The sequence below is a fragment of the Haliotis asinina genome, chromosome 7 (genome assembly GCF_037392515.1).
Source record: "Haliotis asinina isolate JCU_RB_2024 chromosome 7, JCU_Hal_asi_v2, whole genome shotgun sequence".
NCBI lineage: Eukaryota > Metazoa > Mollusca > Gastropoda > Lepetellida > Haliotidae > Haliotis > Haliotis asinina.
In genome coordinates, this window is record NC_090286.1 from 12,725,276 (window position 1) to 12,744,917 (window position 19,642).

General features: G+C 37.2%; 1 protein-coding gene across 3 annotated transcripts in view; it reads left to right on the forward strand.

The window, feature by feature from the left end:
• The window catches only part of LOC137291627 (microtubule-associated protein futsch-like), a 163,269-nt gene that overhangs the window by 104,338 nt on the left and 39,289 nt on the right, over nucleotides 1-19,642 (forward strand). The window lies entirely within an intron of this gene.

Genomic DNA, 19,642 nt, shown 5'->3' on the forward strand with positions numbered 1-19,642 from the left:
ATTTAGAAAAAATGTATATGTAGTTTTGCAAACTTGACATGGCACTCGTGTGACCTTACCTTTCCTTACAGAATATGAATGACGAAATGGTTATTATGACAGATAGATTAATGTACAAGCAAATTGGCAATGACTATGCTTCTCTGTTCAAGACAATCAACATTATTCAAGACATGCTAGAATTGAAGAATTAAAATCATGTTATTACAACCAATGTTTTTTGTAAGTAGTTTTCTTCATTTTTCACATCATCCTGATTAGTTGTCCTCAAGGTAGCATCATCATGCTTCATTCTTCCTTATGTACTGGTTGTGTTGATAGTTTGTGTTTCAGCATAGTGTTACTGGGGAATATAATACATTCTGTCTTCACATTAACAATAGATACTTTGGGGAAAATGACTGTTTGCATGATGAACTTTAGAAATAAACTCCTTGTGAAACTACCCCAAAACCTCAACCAATTGTGTATGTCACTTTTGTAAGTCCACTGTATTTTGCTTCAACATACAGTTATGCAAACAGAAAATACTGTTACATTGTTTCTTCTTTTCAGGTAAACATGTTGAAATTCCACATTAATTACACTTAAAAATCATATACAAATGTCATACATCTAATAGGGTTTTGATCAAAGGGGAGACTACTCTTGAAGGGTTTCTTGATCAGAGAGGACAATTTAAAAATCACATATATTAATCGCTGGTTCATGGTCAGGGATGAGTAAAGCATTTACAAGTCCATGATCTATGACCTATCTTTAAGATAGTTAAATGTTGCATTCTATTCTGTCTTGCATAAATTTTAATTCATTACATAAATTCTTTTCAAGAATATTGCATTATTACTAATTCTCACTGTTTATGATTTTGAACTGATAGACAATTGAATATGGACTTTGAAAACCTTATGGTAGAGTTGTGATGGTTAATTGTGGTAATATCGTGTTGGTGTGTCATTTATGTCTGACATTTCCTGGTCCATACCTAATCAACCATAGCTTTGTTTACGTATCAGGTTGTCAATTTCTGAAAACTGACATCGATCTTGTTAGCTGAGCTAGCCTTTGTTTCCATCACATCATAATTACCCAGGTGGTGATAAATCTACTTTCATGTTAAAACTGTGTGTATTTGGCAGCTGTTTACCTTGTTGCTATTGACATCCTTTCTCCGCCATCAGCCCTGAACAGCTGATCTGAGATCACTGAAATCAATATCTGATATGAGCCAGACCATTGCTTGTGTAATAGTGTAGTTTATACAGAGCCAACAACACTGGTGGATAGGTGTCAGTAGATGTGTGTCAATTTCACCATGTAAGTACATGTAATTGTCAGTTTCACACAACGACATGTCAAGCTTGTGTTTCTGGATATTTTGATTGTGTCAGTTTTGCAACCTTTACATTCTTCTTGTGTTATTAGAACCACTCAGTTCTATATGGTTTATGATTTTTCCATTAATGTATCCTCTTGTTGAAGAATCATATATGGAATATTATTGTATTGTTGGTCTTAGAATATTTATTTAATGCACATATTCATGCAAATAGTACATGCTCTAGGCACTGCAGTGTTTTCTTTAGCGACAGATGTTGTTTGTTTTTTTCTGGCATTCTTCTAGGTGACAACTCCTTAGGGAGTATTCAACTTATGCAACTTGTTAGGCTCAGTGAGTTATCACATAGCCTTATTCTCACAACGTACCCATTTATCAGTGAACTTTGACACAATCACAGTATTTTGCCCAGTGCCAGTGCATGTTACTATACCTGCAACTAGTTGTCTGTATGTGTTCTGTATCCTTTGGTCACCTGCCATTGGATTAGTGGGTTCTTTCAGGTGCGCAGGGTATTGTACTGCACAGTAGAGGTTGTGACAACGTTGAAACAGCTTGCAAGTAATGTTAGCTCCAAGGTTTATACACGCAGTGAGGATCAATCCAGGCACCTTGCACTGGGCCTTAGACAGCATGCTCACCTTGCACGGGGCCTTAGACAGCATGCTCACCTTGCACGGGGCCATAGACAGCATGGTCACCTTGCACCCAACATCATGTGACACATCTCATATACACATGTGCCAATTCATGAAAATGTGAGCCGTGAAGGTCCAGGGTTGAATAGGCCTTCAGCAACCCATGCCTGCCATAAAAGTCAACTCTGCTTGTCGGGAGAGGCAACTAACAGGATCAGGTGGTCAGTACCATAAATGGTTAAATGGATGTAAGTACAAAACAGCGTTTCCTTCTGGTGAGATCCAGGTTAGAATTCTGCAAGCCATGCCTACTGTAACAGGCAACTAATGGGATTGGGTGGTCAGCCTTGCTGACTTGGTTGACACTGTCATCAGTTCCCATTTTCATAGATTGAGGCTGATGCTGTTGATCACTGGATTGTCTTGTCCTGTCTCAATTGTTTACAGACTGCTGCCATATAGCTGGAATAATGCTGAGTGCAGCATAAAGCCAAACTCACTTATCAAAATGCTATTGTCTGAAATTATAGACATCATTGAATGTCATGTTTATCAATTTAAAAATGCATTGCAAACTGTTGAAATAAATCAGTTTCTGAAAACAAAAATCAGTTTGCATGCAAACCTAATTATTTTCCATAGATATAACAATCCACTTAAATATAACAATCCACATGAAATGCAAGCATGCTTGTAGATATTTCATCAAAACATTTCTACATATAACAAAACAATAAGTTCTTGCTCAGAACCTTTGTAAAATATTCATCCAAGCATTCCGGTTAGAACCTTTTAAAATGCACATGGATACAGTAACGTGCATTATAGTCATTAGCATTTGACTTCTGTAACTCTCATTTCATGTCAGCTCCATTCTTGATCTAGATGCTAGTTTGGTCATTTCATTTTCTCAGTGCCTGCCAATCCTTCAATTAATGTTGCATGACTGATCTAATTAGGCTGACATGAAGCAGGCCAAGTCAAGGTATATTTCATCATGCTTGTTAATATGTGTGTTAATGACTCTTGATGGTAACCTACCATCCCACCAGTGTGATTATTGTTGCTTAGAGACATACTGTATGTCTAAATAATTCAGCTCCCCAAAACAGACATGAATGCAAGGAGCAAGAATTGTTGTGTCAGCTAGTTTGAACTGATGTAAAGAGCAACAGAAATATGTTTCTTTGTGTTCATGTTCAAATGATTAGGATTTTGTCTATGATCAGTATCCCTAGATACCACAATTATTTTCTAACAGTAAAATGAAATAATTGTCATCAGACAGTGAAAAATACCAAATAGGTTGTGCCAGTAGCTTTTGGGCGTTTTCTGTAAAAAAACAACAGAATTTGCTTAAGTTATGGATCTGGAATATATTTTAGCTATCAGTATATAGTAGTGAAGACAGTGTAGTTTCATGTAACATCACCAAATATATTCATGATCCTTAAGTTATTTTGCTCAGTATATAACCATAGCTCATGAATTAATTTTGGTTTACAAAGTTGGTGATTTTTCATTTGATAACATTTGTGTGTAAACTGTCATGTAAATATATTTGTAGTGGAGATAACACAGTTTCATGAAAAAAGAAATTGGCAAAAATATTCATAACAACAATCGTAATGATGATGTAATTTTGTACCCGCTAGATTCCATACACTCATGTATGGTGCCTAACTTATCTTGTTGAGTATATAACCTTAGCAAGTAGTTAGATTTGGATTTACAAAGTTGGGGCCTTTCATTTAAAACATATTGCCTAATATATTTCTTGCTGGAATAGGTTTAGAAAGTGTGAGGTTTATGTCAACATAGACTTGTGTACATAACTGATGCATGTAACATGCAGTTCGCTGTTGACAGGGCTGTACATAGATGGCGCTATGCAAACACTATGCAGAAACTATGGGTACTTTATGTATTGCTTTTATAGAACAAAACTCAGGTTATGCACTGAACATGTTCACAAGCCTTTAACATTTACAACAAGGAATGTATATACTGAAAGGATCTAGAAATAGTTCCCATGTTATTTCAGATGAGATTTGTCATTAGGACATTCTTACATAGCATGTTAAACTTACTGACCTTGTTTGACTCAACATACTTTGCTGGCGGACCTGACATTTCGTGAAAGACATGTTTGTAGATTTCAGAAATTCAGCAGTGGTACTGTTAGGTAGTGGTATATGCTGGTTACCAATGGTAATGTGATGCGATGACGTTACATACAAATTTCTCCCAACACCTCATTGAGTCAACAGGTATGCATGCATATGGAGATGCGTGCTACTTTCAGAACACAGTTGAATTATTCACATTTATCAAAGCTTGCCACAAGTGTATATTACCTGGGACCTTCATTATAAGGCATCATTTGATGAAGAAGAATATAAGTTTTCTGTTGTGCTACGCATGATATTTCAAACAGGCTATATAAAATGCATCTACGCTCCATTGTCTCACAGTGTCATTCTATGCTGTTTTGTCTCTTGTCAGTCTATGCTCCATTGTCTCATTTCAGTTTATTCTCCATTGTCTCATGTCAGTCTATGCTCCACTGTGTCTTGTCAACTGATGCTCCATTGTCTCTATCATTCTTTGTCCAATTGTCTCTTATCGATCTCTGATGCATTGTTTATTTTCAGTCCTGCTCCATTGTCTCTTTTCAATTTATGTTCCATTGTCTCATGTCAATCTATGCTCCATTGACTGATGTCAGTCCTGCTCCATTGTCTCTTTTCAAATTGTTCCATTGTCTCATGTCAGTCTATGCTCCATTGTTCCTGGACAATCTATGCTAAATTGTGTCTTGTCACTCTGATCTGCGCTCCAGTGTCTCTTGTCAGTCAGTGCCCCTTTTTTTCTTGTAACTATTTTAGTGAAAGGATGTTAGTTGAAATCATTAAATCATAGCCAGGCAGAATTTGAGTGTAAAGTTTAGCAAGCCCAACAAGTGATATTTACATATCATTAATCTGAGTTGCTGACATTTACAGTGTCTTCTTCACCTTAACAAGATGCGATTTGTCTATTCTGCTCAGAGAAACATTGAGAACCTTTGCATATGTTTTTTGTAGCTTATAGAAATTGTATAATTAACCAAAGTCATCTTTCTTTGTAAGGGCTTGTAGGTTGGTAGGGGATCAATCATTGATGTATTGTTGTATTCATACATTTGTATTTAATAGTTAGTCAGCCAGTTGTATCAATGTTCTTCTTGATTATATTGATGTGAAGTAGTTTCTTTCTTGTTAGATAAAATCTTATTATGTCCACAACTACCAATAATTATTGTTATGATATCATATGTCATAGTTGTAAATTCATAAAAAAAGTGTGTATTACTGACATAATGCTACAGGGTCTGACCCTGTTGTCCAATATACCCATGAAGATACCGTTTAGAATCGAGCTTTTGTAACCCACACTTGTCGCAGTAGGGAGGACAGTCTTGCTGACTTGGTTGACATGTCAGTGAGTGAGTGAGTTTAGTTTTAATCCGCACTCAGCAATATTCCAGCTATATGGCAGCGGTCTGTAAATAATCAAATCTGGACCAGACAATCCAGTGATCAACAACATGAGCAATCTGTGCAATTGGGATGGTTGACACATCATCTTATCCCAACTGCATAGATCGATGCTGGTGGTTATGATCACTTGATCGTCTGGTGCAGACCGCTGCCATATGACTGTAATATTGCAAAGTGTGACATAACTAAAGTCACTCACTCACTCACAATTACCCATTATATCAAGGAACCGTGGAAGTATGAAAAGTCTGTTTTTCCTCTTGTTACCTATTCACATTGACCATCAGTTAATGTGGCAAGCTGTCAGAGTTTTACAACAGACTTGTCTCATGCCTTCTAATACTGTCAGTGGCCACAGCTGAGTCATTATAAAAGGACATATCCTGGTCTCATTGTTTGCACAATATATAGAAACTGGTTTTCCGGGTTAGGTAATGTCATTTTAAAGATCCTTTAATCAATTTATCGGAAGAATTTTCCTGTTAAGATTGCCGCAACTCAATGTCTGTGTTATAACGAGAGGACGTGGGTGTTTGGTGAATACAGTTGTCTCCTTGTACTTGTGTTCGCAAGGCACCAACAGACCAGGTAACTACCCATTACTCTGTGTACATTGCCATGTTGACACATCCAGATAACACCCGTATTGTCTTTGAACAAGGGATCGTCTATTTCTCCCGAACTTCTCACTCGTCAGTTCAGCCTTTGTGATGAATAGGTGTGTGGGACTTTTCACCTATGAGATCAGCAGTAACTGTACAATACAACACACGCTTGTTCATCGTCAGTGAATTGTGAGTACATAGTGATGATGACTGTCATGGATAGTTGTTTATATCATGTCAATTTCACATCAGTTTCAGATATAATGTGAACATTATCATCTGGCTGCTGTAATATCGAGCTTATGAACACAGCTAACAGTAGATCTAGATCCAGTAAATCTTGTATGCCAGTAGATGCTGCTGTCAGTAGGACAAGGCGTGCTCACACATTTATAAACACCTAGTGTCATTCAGTGATCATGTCATTCTCACAGCTTTCTTTCCTGCATGAATGAGTGAGTTTAGGTTTACATTGCTTTTTTAGCAATATTCCATCAATGTCATGGTGGGGGATACCAGAAATGTGCTTCACACACTATGCCCATGTGGGTAAATGAACTTGAGTTTTCAGCTAGATGAGCAAACCCTTTTTACGTCAATTGAATCTAGATGGATGATATGGACTGGTTTTCCTCTGACGTGAATGTTATAGATAACTGTTAGATATTCAGAGGAAAATGTTTACAACAAACCAGTGTGAAAATCCAGTGGCTATTTTATATATTAAGTATAATACCTCTTGTTCAGGAGAAGGAACTGCGTTTGTGAACGTAGAATATTCGTGTGTGTTTTTGTTTCTGAAATACGAACATTCGCGCAAACACTCTTGACTTCGCGGAATTTCACCCCGTGAAACACATGGAGTTGAGCCTGCACAAGTTTTCCCCGATTGCAGTTTTAAACAGATTGTTAGAACGTCGGACTGGCACGGTCGTGTTTTCAACCCCCCTGCCAAATTATAGTGTAAGACTGGCGAGAGGTTGTATAGTTGATGGCATATCATTATTTTTGATTATGACTCCAGCTAATAGGGTGCATTTCCAATACCTATTGATAGTTTTTCATTGTAGTCACAATAGGACTAGAATGTTGTGAACAGTGTTCCAACTGTATGCATTTATGCAAACAGAATTAAAGTGAAAATAGATTAGTCACAGTGTTGAGAATTTATTTCACAGAACTCTGCGTAACACCACTCAACATTTTCTAAACACCAAAATAGTGATTTCAAAACAAATGCTAGCAATTATTCAACTGATTTTAAGGATCTAGTAGATAACAAATACCTGTTGCAGAATGCTCTTGTTTCGATAGTCTGTTATACATTTCAAAATGTGAAATTCTGGCTGTATGAGCCATCAAACTTTACAATATTTGGAGACATTTTCCTGTGGATTTGGGTGTTACTGTATGTATACCATAATATATTGGCAAGCAGTGCTGGGTGCAGCATTCCGTGTGTCTGCTTAAGTCACGGACAATTTGAAGCAGGATCAAATATAGAACAGAGATTTAAGGATTGAGTTGCCATCATTAGAGGAGATTATTACCGCTTATGAAGACTGACGGTAATGCCGACTGGAAATTCATGAGACAACCCTGCTTTAACTTGTCAATATTTGTCTCGTTAAATAGAACTTGAAAGTGTTTTTATATGCAAAAAAATTGTTTGTCAAAGAGTGTGATGTTGCCATCAAGTGAGGTTTTCAATGAAGTGCAAGTCTGGATGAAGGTAGGTCTTATTGTGGAGATCTGATAGTCAGACACCACTGATGAAACTTTTGATGCATTGATATTGACATGCTTGTCACATTCATGTACATTTTGGCCGATTCAGTTGCTGTTTACGGAGGACATTCATAGGTTGTCATCATCTCATTATCAAATTTGGGGGCAGTCTGGTAGTCTAGTGGTTGAAGCATTTGCTTGTCACACTGAATGCCCAGGCTTGATTCCCCACATGCTTACAATGTGTTAAGCCCATTTCTGGCGCTCCCTGCCTTGATATTGTTGGAATATTGCTAAAAGCAGTGCAAAATCCAACTCACTCACTCATCACATTTCATCAAAACCAGGGGCAGTGGGCTAGCCTAGATATGTCAAGTGTTTCATCACGTTATAATCTTGGGTTTGGTTCCCAATATGGGTACAATGTGTGGAGCCCATTTCTGATGTCACTTGCAGGAATAAAAGTGGCATGGTGCTAAACTCACTCATCAAAGCCAGACAGTTGGGATTTCGAAATGTTTTAAAGATGCAAGTTTGTTTTTACAAGCTGTGGAGTCATTTTATATTCTGATCCTGACTGTTTGCTGTTGCAGACTTTTGAAGTATTTCTTCCAGATCAAGAGAGATTTCATCCTTGTTGGTTTGGCAGTGAAATGATTTACCTTTCATTAACCTCTGAAAAAGCTGTTCTGGAAAAGTTAGTGGTTGATCCATGTTAAAAAGATTCACACTAGTCGTGATCCTGATTATGGCCCCTTGCAATGCCATGCAAAGCAAAGGTTGTTTTGTATAATGGCGCTTATAGTTGTGGGTATCACCAAAGGGTAAGCCTCTGTTATACACATATCTTGGCTGTTCTGTTTCACAATAATCTGGGCTGCTATAATAGAACTGAAAGACTCTTCGCTGTTGTTGTTTTCATTGTACAATAGATCACATTTATTATTCTGTCTTGGTAGTTTCACTAGGTACATGACTAGCAGAATTACACATCCCAACCCAGCTGCAATCCAGAACCTTATGTTACGTGTCCAGCAAAATTTGTCCTAAAGTATTCAAACCAAGTGACAATGAAATACCCTCAGTGACTTGGGGTGGTGTATTCTTCTCCAAATTCTTACTAAGGAAAACAAGAAAGAGTCACTGAAATAACAGTAAAAGCCCACATTGTAGACGACAGTGGGTTTGTGACAAGGGACATCTTTAATCAGCACCCATGTATGTACAAGCCTGACTCAAAGTACACACTTGCTGGAACAGTGGAGGGTGGTTGAATGTTGACACTGGGGAACCCACGCTGACAGGTGTACATTGCATGATGCAGTGGATGACATTTCTGCATGAAACATGCAGTGTCAAGTTGTGGTGCTGCTTCATAGTATGTGTCCGTAAGTCTCTGTCTCCAGGGTTGGCATTCTGGTTAACCAACACTAAGTCCATTCCTGTTATTCTTGCCATCATCAGTTACCTGCCCTTGATTTTCTGAAAAACTATCCCGTTCATTTCGGTATGATAGTCTTGAAGACTAGGGACTAGCCAGGTAGGAATCCCCAACTCTTGCAACCAGCATGGAGCACAATCAGTCACTCTCCCTTGCCAAGTGGTAATATTCTAGCACAGGACTCTGAAGAGGAGACAGCGACACCAATTCGGACAGCTGTGTCTTCTGAAAGTGACAACACTGACTCCCATTGAACATCTGAAGTGGTAACCAGATAATGTCTTTTTAGATGACCCCATCTTCACAACACATGCTTGTTGATTGCCTGGCTGTTCTACCAACAAGTGCCTCCTCTCATACAAAAAGCGAAAGGTGACAAGAAAATGATGATCCTTTGTTAAACAACTTTTTAATTCACGTGTCTCAAATTATGAGACACATCATCAGAGTTGGTCTATCGATTTCATGTGGCTGTGCAAAATTTGATTTTGTTGCAGTTATTAGATTTTGTGTAAGTGAGCAATTCATCAGTCTCAAATGGAATCAAACGGACTGTAAACAGCTTTGTGATGTATGTTTGTTTTGAATGAAAAGGTGAGATTCTTTGAAACTGAAACCAACACCAACAAGGGCAGTAACTCTGTCTATAGAGAAGGAACGAATCAATCACTCATCACTTCAGTGTGTATTTGACATACATGGGAGGTAATCACTATGTCCACTACTATATATCCCGTAATTTTGTTTTTCTCTCAACATGATAGAACCTCCATTTGACTTCCAGGTGAGAGTAGTTTCCAGACAACTACTAAATAGTAAGACGAGTTGGGGGCTCAAGTTACTTGGCGGATTATGTTTCTCAGAACCATGATAATGGGGGTATGTTGAATTTTGTCTGCATTTCTGAGCGTGAAGGATAGGACACTTTGAACAATGTTCAGATTCAAATTATATCTGCCACCATAGCAACCAACCACCACCAACACTTATGTTTTATTGGTGTAAAAGTGTATGATGTTCAAACTTCAGAAAAACAAATGCAAACATTCTAATTCTGAGCCATAGTTCTAGCCCATAGATAAATTATAACTTTAAGAACATTTTCCTTCTTAACCTCAGCTGGAGACAGGAGTTTGTAGGAGAAAATATTTTTGTAATTTTTACTCATATTTATGTTTAACTTCCCTGTGGTTGAAAAGAAGTCAGTCCTCAAGAAGGGAAAAATGGTAGTGAACAGAACTAACACACAGAAATATTAATGGACTGTTCTCTGCACTGTTTATATTGTTTGTTTGATCAGAGTTAATATCAGTATTCCTAAGTCTTTTTATTCATGAAATCTATCACAGCCGCAGCTGTCGAAGAAAGATTATCCACATATTGGAATAGACATCAATATCAGACTGTACGAGCCTGAGTCTCATTTAACACTCTCAATCTGATCCACGCATGTATGCTCTGTAAACTGAGATAACACAGCTCCGTGTGCCACGTCAATAACAATATGAATGATTGCTTAATTAGACTACATTTTTTTGTAAATCAGAATTGGTCTAAAAAGATTTGTACACCTTTTTATGAATGGTTGGGTGTATATATATTTTTTTATTTTTAAAAAAAATTAATGTGAAATGTATTCTGAAGAAAGATTGAATATTAAATCAATCATCTTCAGGCAAAAATATGAATCCGTATGTCATTGTTTCAACATCAGACATGACAGTGGTAAGGTGGACATGCTCCTTTGATGTGATATACTTACATTGTATCCCAGGATATAATGTAGATTCTGCAGCTGTGAATGAAGCAATATATTCAATACAAAATCATTCAAAATTATTTCTGCATATTTGAGTATGTATTATACTAAAATATCAACTTCTGAAATAGAAGTACTCTTAAATGCATACTCCTAAAGGAGTTGAAAATACAGACATAACATACACTGATCTGTTTACTTGTGTAATAGTAAATAAAATATAATGGAGAATTCATTTTTTTGGAGATGTTTTCAGCATCTCGAATCCTTGTCAATTATGGTGCATGAATTGCATCTCCCCTAAAGGTCCCTCTTAATGTTGATTATTGTGTGTAAAAAAGTACCTTTCATCCTTATTTAGAGACACTGGGTGCTGCTCAAACCTGTGTTTGTTGACTAGATGGATTGACTGGCATGTGACCTTGCATACTCGCAACTTACAGTTGCTAGGTGTTTTCATAATCAATAGAATTGGCACATGCTTTCATAATTTACAACATGTTCTGTCAGCTGCACCATAAATAATGCAAGATAGTGTTGGGAAATATTTGTTGTTCACAGTTGGTGCTCACTTAGCTTGCGTGCTGGCTGGTTTTGAATTTTGTTTTAATTTGTGGGAAATTATTTGATAAAATGGCTGGCAAAATATTGCAATTATTGAGCTGGAGGGAAAATACCGTTTTTAGCTGACTTTGAAATAATTAGCCTTTATAAACTATAGATGATTAAAATGCACAGGCATGTGACTATGGATAAAACTGGCACACTTTTACCTGATGTATTTCATTGCTTTTGGATAGTTTGTTTATATTTTAGATCAATATTTTTGACTGTAATTATGACAAATGAGACTCAAATCCTGTCAAATTTTCAGATTCAAATAATAAACACATTTAAAATATAGATTAAGTCTCCTTTACATACTAATAATTTATTGTCAGAATGAATAAACTGTCTACTATCAATTTTTCACATCCAGTTGCAGAAATATAAAAACACACTTCTGGAAATCGTGGGAAAATGCACAAATGCATGTTGATATTCTGCTCCAAAGCATAAACAGAATGGCTCAAGTTGTCGGTCAAGATATGAGCTGACAGGTATTGGTGTTTCAAGGGTGAAATGTACACCTGTGAGACTGACAATAAGGGTGTATTCTACAGTAATAACAGGTAGCGGCAGGTCCGTCAGGTCAGGACAGATTCTGACTTCTCAGTGTTATGACAGGGCTCAGATATTTAACTAGGATCCCCCTTTGTGGTGGGTGTTTGCCATGCTTTGAAAGAATATGAATAACTGGTAATGTGTGTGGCTAAGTGTTGTTATTCTGAAGGTTGCCTTGCTCACATTTGAAAGACGAAGTACTGGTTTGAGGTTGTCTTTGAAGTACTGGTGCATGCTCAAACAAAGGAAGTACAATTTGGTTTCTTGGGAAAACTTGTTTTGATGTGTTTTAATCTAAAAAGTAAGTAACTTGTATGTAGGATATATTGATTATATTATTAGGGTGGTTACAAGTCTGCAATTGTGTATTTTCTTCATAATCAAATGCAGTGCTTTAGCTAGACAGCACCATTTCCCCATGTTTCAAAAAAAACATGCAGTGGCACTCTTTTTATATGCTAGTGCAACATTATCATAATCATCAGTTCTTCTGTACCAGCTGGTTACCATGAATGGCAAAAAAGTGTCAATAGCACTGGAAAACATTTTAGCAGTTGAGGTGCCAACTGGCAACACTCACAAAAATCATGACTGAAGCACTGAAATGCTGATGGACACTGACTGTAAATTTTCAGTCTTCCATTTTTGTGGATTGTTTTTGTGACTGTTTGGTCTACATTCTGTAAGAAACCAATTGCAGCTGTACTGACTTGACTGTCTGTTGTTGATAACTCAAAGATAAATATTTAGCTGATGTATATCAAAGCAATAGAAGAAAAATGTATTCTAGTCATTTTAGTACCAGTTGAGGCTGTAACAGTTGCCCCCCTTGTGTAGGCGCTTACTCACGTCAACTTCAAACATGGTCATGTTTTGTAAGTGTGTTCATGTTGTGTACAGTATGTTTGCAAAGCATTTCAGAAAAGTGAAATTGTTTTAATGTTCTTGTCTGTTGAATTGCTGCAGGAATCTCATGTAGAATATATACAGACTGTTTTAATTCTGATGAATCAACATTTGATTTTCTTGTACATGTCTGACTGTATCTGTGCCTATGTTCAGTTTAGTGAAGAGTTCATTCAGAGTAGACAGTGCTCATTCTGATTGAAATTGTTTGTGTTCTTTCATTGAACTGATTTTTCTGGTTTCAACAAAAATTATACCGTACATAAATGCATCGTGATGAATTGTAATGTTGTTTTTCCGGCCTTTATGTATGAGCAAGTTCACAGGTACCTAAAAATATTAGCCATACAACAGTTAATGTTTAGTGTGAACTTGACAAAACTAACAAAGTGTCACTCACCTTTTTACTCAGGTCTGTGCAATGTCTTTTCTGTCAATAGAGTGATTGAGTTTAGTTTTAAGCCACTTTTAACAACATTCCAGCAATATCATGGCAGGGGACACCAGAAATAGGCTACACACATTATAGCCATGTGGGAACCTGGGATTTGGGTTTGATCCCGAGCAAACGCTTTAACCCCTAGACCAAAAATATTACAATTTCATATACCATTGGAATATGATTTTATCATTGATTGAACAATTAGTTTATAAAGAATACACATTTTTTCAGTTAACAAGGTCAACTTTTTCATTCACTACAATAGAATATTTTGGACAAAGCTGACATTTATTATTATCTAACATTTTTGTATTGTGTGGCATTTTGGGAGTATGTTTTCGTTGAGCACAAAATTTGCTTTCTTCAGACGATACAATTGTGCCATGATTTTTAAACATTCTCCCTCTATGCCAGGTATCTATTTGCACTTTGTTTTACAGTATTTTGAAGTATTGATACAGTGTTGTACTTAGTAAAAAACATGTCCCAATTCCTTGATTTTGTATCTCTCACCTGCACTCACAAGGAATTTGAATGTCCCAATTTACCTACCTGAACAACTGTACAACTGAATATGTCATATTGAAGGGCTGTAATCTTTATCACTTTACATCATTTCAAATTTTCAAAACCATTCAGTGTGTATTTCACATCTCACTGTGCAAACTCTTGTCAAGAAAACCTAATTTCATGTTATCTTATTTAGCTTATTTAATTTTTCTCTACCTCTAGCAGAATTAAAATTTAAGAGAATAGGCATTTTAATTCTATTTTCATCCTGCTATTCTTCATGTCAGCAAATAAGTTATGTGACAAGTACAAAGTTTGTCAGCTTGGTGTATAGATGTATGTTATAAAGAAAGGTGTGAAGAATTTCACCAGGTTATAATTTTGCTCAGATACAACAATTATAACCTTGATGATGTCACAACAGACTTTGCAACTACCTCCTTCGTGTGGTGTGAACATTGTTCGTGGTGTAGTAACAGGTACCAAGCTTACATCAATGTCAAGCTAATCCTCTCTCAGGTTACAAAACAGCAAAACTCTTTTTCTGCAAGATTATTTTATCTTAGAGCACATGTTTACTTTGCCATCAAGAAACAAAATCTGCAGAAACAAAATATGATCAAGCCCAGTTGGTTTGGCTAGGGGGTATATAAAATTCATGTTAGTAGTCACACAATCAGCAAGACATGTGAGGCTGATTTATGTGTTAGAATTAGAGACATTAACTGCAGTAGACATCATGGAAATTATTTTAGCTGTCAAGCTGGTTGCAGTGACAAGGCGTAAATGTTGTGGCAACTTACAATCCCCAGCTGGTTCTGCAAGTTTTAATTCTTTAGTCCTGCTTTTCATTCAGCTAATAATGGCTACTGGTTGTTTTCTTAGCAGAGTGGATGACACCCAACCCTCCCCCTGTTTTTACACCCCAGGGCATCACACCTGACTTAATCCAGTGTTTTTCTTACGTCACCAGTTGCTGATTTCACCCATTGTGTGGTACATTTCAAACTGAAACTGACCTGTTTTACAAGTTACATGACTGTACCTCTCACTTCCTAGACACTGAACAGGAAACTCAAGTCACCTAGTATTTGTAGCTTACTAAATGAGAGGTAGAGAATCCTGGGTGGTGAACTCAGCATGGCTGCACAGTAGTGGATGACAAACATGTATATTGTGCAGATCATTTACAAAGACATGCAACGTCTGCCCCGTGTCACATTCAACAAGTGAACTTGGGCTTGTCTAGGTTTCTTGTGATCATCTGGTGGATGAAATTCGTAATTTGTAGAAACACCTGCTGAATATTTGGAAACAATCATGCATGACTCTGTGCTACATTACAGATTTGGTGAGTAATCCATTTATTATCTCTAAAAATGTATTATCAATATCTATTTCATGTACATATAGCTTAAAGTTGGGTTGACTAACAGATCTGTTCTGTCATTGACTTGGAAGCATTAGGAAGGATCATCTCCACCATTCTTTGTTGTGAAGTCTTGTTTGTTCTGATATAGAAATTGTGAATGAATTCTATAAAGTCATCGCGACATAGCAAACATTTTAGTATCATCACTTTCATCAAAAGAAGCACTGAGTCTAAAATGCTATTTTAAGCCACAACTATGTACAGAATTTTCCTTTGTCTTCAGTTGTCAACATGTAATTGAATATGCCATGGTTGACAACTCAGAAAATACGTTTGAGTTGACCTAGTTGAACAATTCAGACATCTTGTTCACAGTGCAGCAGGATGACATTTCACATTCAAATCTAAAATATTCATAAAGCTAAGTACATAATAATGAATTACTGATGAAGAAACAGATGAATGATGGATTTCAACTTGTTCATTCTATCCTTGTAGGCGCCTGTGTTGAAATATTTTAAGTATTGAAAATACCGTTAATAGTTTAGTGACAGGAACAATGGCTGGAGCAATGCGTATACCTCCCATGGAGTTTGTGCACTCCCACGTGGAGGCCTGGGTCCACTAGTATTGGCTGGGTAGTATATATTGGGTTGGGCACTATATACATGTATGTTGGGATTATGTGCAAGACGTGGGATTACGTGTTATGTACGGTTAACTGATGGATTAATGGCTGTTAATCAGGCATCATTACCTTTCAGTCTCATGTTATGTACAGAGTTGATAGTGTGATTAATTACATAACGCTTCAATTTCGGGAGGTGTGCCATGGTGATAAGTGGTTTCAAAGCTGTAACCTGAATCTCCATGCGACATGTTGGTGTAGTCTTCAAGTGTGGATTGTTGCTGGTGACTAACTGCTTTGACTTACAGCTTGTCCATGCTGTCAAATCAGTGTGACAAACATCCCAGATATGTACATGAAATAGATTAGCAGAGACTAAGAACTAGCACATGGTGTGGGACTAATTACAGAGCAGACTTTCCTCTCAGAGATAATTGTGACTGACATACAGTCTGATGAGTTGTATGATACAGACGGGGTGGAAGGACGTCAATTTCTGATACACACATCTCTGACTGTTGACAGTCTTTATTGATCAATATTTGAAACAAACAAAGAGCAGTTCTACCTGCATGGTTTTAGCACAGTGGAGTTGAACAAACTAACCTTGTACAGAGTGAAGTATTAGCCCAAGCAGAGTGCCCTGTCCTATTGAATTGTGGTCGAAGTTTGAATTGATCAATTATTTGACAACAATGAAGTGGCTCTGATCTCGACAGCTGCTGTGCCTACAGCTGGATACTACGGCAAAATATTAACGTGCAGCTTTTATTGATTGGTTTGGTGTGCGACGCGCACACTGCTTTGCACCTTGGGAAATGCCTCGATGGGTTAGACGCAGCAATGTAACCCGTGGTAAGTACTTACAAAAGCACACTGTGATACATTTCATAATTATTGAAACTTATGTGAAAGTGACAATAATTGTTTGTGGGAAAGAATAAAATTTGAACTGATTTTATGCCAGTGTTGTTGAAGCGCCCTGTTGTCATTGCCAGTCATGCTACAGGTGGATGTAATACAGGTACATACACAGGTAGGATGCTTCAGATGACAGCAGGTGACACTATCAACGTGAAATAGACAAGGTTATCTGTACTCGTCATCACTGTTGATGGCTGACAACCTGGTAATATTGATCAGTCAGTCCTCAGATTCGTGACCTGAAGTGTTCAGGTCGTCACAGGTACAAACGGAATCACTGTCTTTGTGTGCAGATTTCCAACTGCCAGTTGGTCTCGAGTGTTTGGGATGATATAGGTGCATTGTGAATACGCATTTACATATCTGAAACATTCAAATGTTATTCCTTTGTCAAGGAAATTCAAATATTCAGGGCTTTGATTTCTTTACCTGTAGTTTACTTGACCTCACTCACATATGTTTCTGTCAATCAGGAAATTGATTGATGTAGATTTCATGTTAACAGGGCTTTAGAAATAGGATTTTCCTGTTAATCCGTTTCTTACATCTCTTGTTGTTTATGAAAATATATGATATTTATGAATACAGTGATTCATATATATGAGTACATTTAATTATTTATCTCAGTAGTTTAATCTGCACTATCACAGTGAAGAATGGCATGCAGAATCTGACTGATCAGCAATATTTAGATCAAAATCCAGTAATTGTCTTCAGGAGAATAACCATCAACACATGATAATAATCATGTGTGACTGTTTGCTGCAATGCATTGCAACATAACTGAAATATAACACACGTGACATTAGATTTTAACTCACTTGTTCTGTCTAAATAATTTTATTACAATATACAAGCTGTGAGGCATTTTGTATTTATACTCTATGTATACAATTCATACAATTGTGGGCGTCACTCTGTATATACAATGGGTACAGTGTTGGTGTCACTGTATATATACAATGTTGATTTCATTCTGTATATACAGTGTGTAGAATGTTGGTGTATCCCTGTATATAAAATGTATACATAACATAGTGTATACAATGTTGGTATCTTTTTGTATATATAAAGTATACAGTTTTAGTATCATTCTGTCACATAGTATATACATTGTGTACAATGTTAGTATCATTCTGTCACATAGTATATACAATGTGTACAATGTTTGTATCATTCTGTCACATAGTATATACAATGTGTACAATGTTTGTATCATTCTGTCACATAGTATATACAATGTGTACAATGTTAGTATCATTCTGTACATGCAAGTAATGTGGGTGTCCTCTTAAATACATGTGGGTGGGCGTATACAATAATCTCATCTAACTGCAGTCATGCCTAGGTGAGTTACAGCCTCCAGATCCTGGAGTTTGGTGTATGCATCTCATACCTGTATGATTCATGCAGGTGGGGCTACATGGCTACCATGGAATGAATGATAATAAGAACATGTAACATTTTTTAACTCTCGTCAAATCAACTCCAACATTGATGTCAGCTTCAGACATGGAACACGGTACTGTATACTGTAGACTGGTACTGTATGGTATTTGATATTTGCATTATATGATAGGTCGAGGTGACATTTAATATACTAGTATTCATGTAATGTGCATCTGTCATTTTGCCCCAAGGTACAGGGTAATTGGATGTAGTGTATATCTGTTGTGGATAGTTTACATTTCAGGTTAGTTTATCTCAACTGAAAGTTCATTTGTGGTTTTATTTCTATTGTCACTGATGTAATCAGGGGTATTAATACACACTGACAGTTGTAGTCATGCGTACAAACACCCTGACATGGTGTCATATAGGATCATATTGGCGATGCAGTCTGGTTAAACTCCTGTCAGTGTGACTCTCACAATCTACAAACCTTCGTAACATTTCAACGGTGTTAGAAAAACAGATTAAGAAGGGGTAAGTGGATGATAAGTTTTATTGATATATGTTGAAAATGTATATATCTTGATTTAAAGGGAGGAAGAAACAAAAGAGAATCATTATAAAATGTTCATTCCATGACGAGAGGTAATCTTGTTGCACTTATTGAAATGGCTGCATGTCTACAGGCTGGAATCTTGCTAACTGTAGTGTTACTTTATACAGGATTTGTTGACCTGGTCATTTAAACCCCACTATAATATGAAAGAAAAGCATATGATATATACTGAACTGTGTAACCTAGTGGTTTGTTCATCATGCTGAAGACCTGGGATTGATACCCCACATGGGTACAGGGTGTGAAGACCAACTCTGGTGTCCCCTGCGGTCATATCATGGGTACAGGGTGTGAAGACCAACTCTAGTGTCCTCTGCAGTCATATCATGGGTACAGGGTGTGAAAACCAACTCTAGTGTCCCCTGCGGTCATATCATGGGTACAGGGTGTGAAGACCAACTGTGGTGTCCCCTGCCGTCATATCATGGGTACAGGGTGTGAAGACCAACTCTAGCGTCCCCTGCGGTCATATCATGGGTACAGGGTGTGAAGACCAACTCTAGTGTCCCCTGCGGTCATATCATGGGTACAGGGTGTGAAGACCAACTCTAGTGTCCCCTGCGGTCATATCATGGGTACAGGGTGTGAAAACCAACTCTAGTGTCCCCTGCAGTCATATCATGGGTACAGGGTGTG